Here is a 6357-nt window from a genome sequence, read left to right on the forward strand (position 1 = left end):
TCATGACTCTCTGGAAACTAGAGTTACGGGGTCAGTAACACTAACCCCTTGTAGTAGGTCAGATTCCCTAGAAGCACAGCCTGGGAAAGGGATGAGGGTGTGTGATTTACTGGGGACACACTCTTCAGGAAAGTCCTGTGAGAGCCTGAGAGAAATAGATGAGGGAGGAGAGAGGCAAGCCAGGTTAGGGTTTCAGGTAAAGTCTAGTCTCCACCTGACCCAGAGGTGCTCTGGAGTACCTACCACACCACAGCACTGTAGGTGGCTGGAATCCCAATAGCAGCTCTGGGTGGGTGGGGCAGGGTGGAATCACTGACCTGCCAAGTTCACAGCAGCTGTGCTCTGGGTGCAACAGCAAAGGGGATCTGGCCTGGCCCCATTGTGTCCACCAGGCCATCTAGGGCCATTGTGAGGATTAAATGAGGTCACTGTTGTAGACCCACAAGACCCATCAAGGAACAGTAGCTTTTCTTTTTATAATGTTAACCAGCTACTGATTTTTAAAGAACACACCTATGTTTAAATACATACACAAATCTGACTCTTCCAGTGGGAATGCAGCTGCAATGCAAAAGCTCAATTACAGAGTGTCCCCTTCCCCAACAGTCACCATCTACTGTTTCCACATGCTTTGGTCACCTGGCTCCCTGGCTGTTTGCAAATGTATGGAAAAGAGCAGAGAGGAAGCAGGGTTGAGCCCTCCCTATAGTCTTGGTGGCCTTGATTTCTCTAGACCATGTCTTCCTCCTGGGTAAAATTAAATCAATGAAGGGTCCTTAATCTGGGCCAGGATATCTCCAGGAATTGTACTGAAAATTCCATGCAGTTTTCTGGGATTAAAATGCATACCTTTCATCAGATTCTTTAAGGAGAGAGTGACCCAAGAAATCCAACTTCCAATCTTCCTTCCCCTCCAGCACTCTGATTATGCATTGAGAAGAGACTTAAGTCAAAGGAGGAAATTAAACATAAAATTCTTTGTTCTGGTTTTACAAATACAGTCAATTAGAAGAAGGATTCATCTTCCCTCAACCCCTGTTTAGATTTAGGAAAATTAAAGACAGCTACAAGTGCACCACTGCTCTGTGAGATGGGCTTTACCTTCATTGTACCGAGGAGGAAACTGAGGCGCTCCTGAGGTTACTCATCCAAAGGCCAACAGCACCCCCTTGTGGTTTAGATCTAGATGGTCAAGACATTGTGGCTTTCAAATGCCTTTGGGTATATTTTAAAATATTTTTTAAAAGATTTATACTTTTTTTTCTCTTTCAAAAGTAATACTTTAAAAATTCAACAACATATAAAGATGTAAAATATAAATGGAAGGCTCAGCTCCCCAATTTACCTCCCTAGATGCTAAGTAGTAGAGTGGATTCTTTTTTATTTAGATACATACAGATTTGTTTGATTGATTGATTCTTACAAAAATGGCATTATATTAAACACACTGTCCTCCAACTTCTGTCCAGACAGGGTATCATGGACATTTTCCATGTCAGAGCACAAAGATTACACCTCACTCTATTGAAAACTTACACATATATTAAATACTACTAATATGTTAATTTGAACCACTAGGCTAAATTGTTTCTGTGAACCATGTGGAATGAGACTTCTTCCATCTTGGAGCAATTATTCAAACTTCTTATAAACTAATTATGGAGGTTATAGCTCTGCACTGTTCAAAAAAATTCAGGAACGGTTCAGGACCACTCACATGGAATTGTAAGCATGCTCTCACAGCCCAGGGAGCTTCCCTCCATTAAATGTCCAGCAAGATATGGGTCCACCTACTTTGCATAGGTGCTATCACATCATAACTATAAACTGTGCAATAGCAAGAGTTGCCTTCCTAGCTGCTTTAACATGATTGTATTATATTACATAAAGGCTTAGTTCTTATAATTTTGGTGTCTTGCCTGTCTACCTCTGTATACTTATAATAGAGTTTTTATAAGTTTTGGACATTTATGTTTAGCTTTTAATTTTATAAATGTTATTTTATTTTGGTAGAGGTGAAATAAGTAACCTAAGAACTAGAAGCCAAATGATAGATAGACAGGCAGACATAGATATAGATGTTTAATTATTTAACAAATCCTATTAAAAACAGCTTCAAATTGAGCTAGCCAAGCTCAGTTTGGCAAGGCATAAACACAATTATACCAGTCTTACAATGTAAATAAAATTCCAGGCGTGAAATTTTACATGTAATATTCTTTTATTCAACCTATAAAACAAGTGAAATGGGATGGCTTTGAAACTTTAGGCAAATGTTTGAGGACACAGGCACTGAGTATGAATATTTTCAAAATGCCTTGTTTGAACATCTCATAATGTTACAATATACATCTGAAAAGTGTGTTATACCAAAGAAGACTATAGCATGGTGGTTAGAAATCAGGTCAACCCAAGTTTGAATCCTAGCTTCATCATTAGCTAGATGACCTTGAGCAAGTAACATCACCTTTCTGAACCTCAGTTTCCTCATCTATGAAATGGGTTTATTACTTCCCAAATAACAGAGATGTTGCAAGAATTATGAGCTTGTGGCAGTAAAGAGTTTAGCATAATGCCTAATGCTGAGTAAGTATTAAGAATTATTATGTTTTAAACAAAGGAGAAGCAAAAGCCACTTGGGATCAAGATGAAGGATGCTCTTCTCAGATGTCTTCCTGAACCACAAGTAGCTTGTCAGGACCTCCTTGTCCCACCTACCTAACCCCTGCATACTGTGCTCTTAGCCACTTCACTGCATGAGCTCACAGTGAGTATCCATTTCCAGCAGGGAGATGCCCTCCATCAAATCTATTTTTCTTCTTTTCTGAAATTTGCATGGAAAAGGGAAAGAAGGCTTTTTTTTTTTTTTTTTTTTAAGGACGTTCTTAAAGTTAAGTACAAGAGAAGGCAAACGTTAACAGAGGAAAGACTCCTGCTGTTGGCCACTGAGAAAAGCCATCGGAGAGGCTTTGAGGTCAACCTGATCCGAAGGAAAAGCTTTGTTTCCTGGCTAAAATTCACAGTGAATTTATTTTGTCTTCTTTTTTCATGAAAGTAATATGTATACTTTATAAAGAAACAAAATTGCACAGTTCAGAGAAATAAAACATTAAGTTTCCTATTCCCAGACACCTCCAGTCCTGGTCCCTTGCTCCATTTAAACTACCGGTTTCTGCCTTTCTGGGTCATCTCCATCGGACATGGGACCGAATGGAATAATCTCATTCAAGTGTTTGCAAAGTCTGGTGTCAGGATATGCTGCACCAAAGGGAATAAGAAGATTCCATGTCTTTCTGGTTAAGACCAGGGTCAGCACAAGGAATTAGCAAACAGCATCCTAGCAGAATTTGGAATGGAATTTGGAAAATGGAATTCTGGAATAAATAAGCAGGCCATGGTCAAAAGGGCCAGCAGGCCCAGAGGGACTGGGGTTGGCTTTTCTGCTTACCCCTTACCTCAGCCACCCCAAAGTCCCTGGGTAGAGCCAAGCAAAGGAGCATCATAAACTGGACCAATGCCCACAAATGATCCAAGGAGCAAGGCTTGGAAAACAGGCTAGGGACCAAATCTCTTCCCATCACAATGATGCACCTGGGATGGTGACAGAATGAACCTGGCCCTGAATGGTCCAGACCTGGCTCCCAGACAGATCCCTTGAAAAGAAAAATAGGAGAGAGTCCACCTGGTGAGATGAAGGATTCCTTTGGCCAAGCCAGCCACCTGCACACTGGGAATAAATCAGGACTCTGCTCTTCTCATAGATATGCCAGCCAACTTGTGGCATACCTAGCAGGAATTTGGAAGCTGATTAAGGAAGGAAAGCAATCCAAGTTTACTTCATTATGGTCAGATGCCAACAAAATCTAGATTATCATTATGTATTTATACCCACAAAGGGAACAACTTGGCATGGATTGCAAAGTAGTTAATTATGATTGAGACATCTCATGTCATTCAATGTTTTGTTTTATTATGGCTTTATTTATTGACATGCCATCTTGACCACAGAAAATTCTAAGTTCCTACCAGCCCTTCACTGACCTCCTGTATTGTAAGGAAAAATAAAAATTAGCTGTACAGGAAAAAAAAAAAAAGGATTCACTTTCATAAGTAGCTTACATGTGATGTTGTAAGAATAGTGAAACTAGAGGAGGAAAGGAGTATCACCTTAAACACACAAGCTCTTGGAAGCTTCTCTACTTTCTCAAAGGCTCTTCTCCCCACCTCCGAGTTAGCCTTTCAGACTCACCCCTCTTTTAAGCCTTTCACTTCCCAGTTAGAATGAGTTTCTCCTTCTTTTCTACTTCTGGAGTAGCCTGTTCTTACTCAAATAATTGTATGAGTGATGTGTTCTAATTATTAGTTTAACTGTCTGTCTCCCCTATTGGTTAATGAGTTCGCCAGAGGGCAAAAGACTGTAAGAAATTGCTTTCCTCATTATGGTACATCACACAGGGAAGTACTATGCTACAGTCAAAGAGAATAAGGAATCATCAGGCATCAGGGTTGTGAAAATCAAAGCTACAGTATGATACCACTTCATATCCACTAGGATACCTGTAGTCAAAAAGATGATAACAAGTGTTGGCAAGAATTTGGAGAAATTGGGACCCTTGTATATTACTTATGGGATTGTAAAACAGTGCAGCCACTGTGGAAAATAGTCTGGCAGTTCCTCAAAAAGTAAACATAGACTTACCATATGATTCAGCAATTGCACCCCTAGGTATATGGCCAAGAGAACCGAAAACATTTGTCCATACAAATCTTGCACATACATGTTCAGTTCATAACAGCACTATTCATAACCGCCAAAAAAGTGGAAACAACTCAAGTGTTCATAAACTGAAGGATGGAGCAACAAAATGTGGTATTTCTATACAATGAAATATTATTTGGCAATAAAAAGAAACAAAGTACTGATACATGATACAACATAGATGAACCTTGAAAACATTGTGATAAACGAAAGAGGCCAGTCTCAAAGGACTATACATTGTATGGTTCCATTTACATAAAAGAATAAGCAAAGCTACAGAGACAGAAAATAGATTGGCGGTTTCTTAGGGTTGGTGGAATTGGGGGGAATGGTGAGTGACTGCTAAAGGGTACAGGGTTTCTTTATGGGGTGATGCAATGTTCTAAAATGGATTGTGGTGATGGTTACACAACTTCATGAATATACTAAAAACCACTGAATTGTACCCTTTGAATGGGTGAATTGCATGGTAAGTGAATTATATCTCAATAAAACTGTTACTAAAAAAATAAGGAAGAGCTCTTTAACATTGAAAGGTGTAATTCTAGTATATACAGTTTAAAAAGCAAGGTGCAATTTAATAATACACGTGTGAGAAACAAGGTAGATAAAACTATGCATACACTAGTTTATTTTTGCAAAAAGAATTATAAGAAGGATAAACTAGAAATTAATGATAGTGTCTCCTACAGAGGGAGAGTGGGAAAGGCTGGAGGGGAGGTAGTGACACTTCCCTGAGTACATCTTTTTGTATAGTTTTGATTTTTGGAACCATGTTAATGTTTTTACATATTCAAAAATTAAATCAACAGCATTTCATTACATTTGACTTATTTCAAAAATGAAAAGATTCCACGAGTCTATACTTACACTAAAACAAACAGACAAAAATAAAGGAATAGAGTGAGAGAGAAAGTTCTTGTTTACAGAAGGATGCTAACTGAAAAATATATGAGAAACACCAGAATTTTAAAAATCAACCACCATCTTATTAACTGATTCAGGAAAGCATCATCAATAGTTGCTAAATTTACTGGGGAAAAATTGTTGGGGACCAGAATACTTATATAGGCTCAAAGCATCTTCTTGCAGATTACATATTAAATACAAGGGAAGAAATGGTACCTTTACCAAAATATGGCAGATGATACATTAGCCAAATGATCAACATTAACATCACCCAGGATGGAATGAACCACATCAGATGATTCCTGCTGTGATGCACTGAAAGAAACACGCCGTTCCTGTCATATTCCTGCCAAGAACGCATAACCATAACCAAGTCACAAGAAGGCACTCAGACACACCTAAAATAAAGGCCATTCTGTAAAACAACAGGCAAGCACGCTTTAAAAATGTTAATGTCTTGAAAAACAGTGAAAGGCTGACAGATCATTGCGGATTAAAGGAGACTAAAGACAAATGACAACTAAATGCAATGTGTGGTTCCGGATTAAAACCTGGACGGGTGAAGATAAGTGTTGCTGTATTCAATATTGGGATAGTCAGTTTGAATATAGACTACATATTAGATTAAAATATTGAATGAATAGTAAATTTCCTAAATTTGACAATAAGAGACAGCCCTAATTCTAAGA

Source organism: Aethalodelphis obliquidens, unplaced genomic scaffold (genome assembly GCF_003676395.1).
Source record: "Aethalodelphis obliquidens isolate GAN/ISIS:26980383/991018 unplaced genomic scaffold, ASM367639v1 scaffold11, whole genome shotgun sequence".
NCBI classification, from domain to species: domain Eukaryota; kingdom Metazoa; phylum Chordata; class Mammalia; order Artiodactyla; family Delphinidae; genus Aethalodelphis; species Aethalodelphis obliquidens.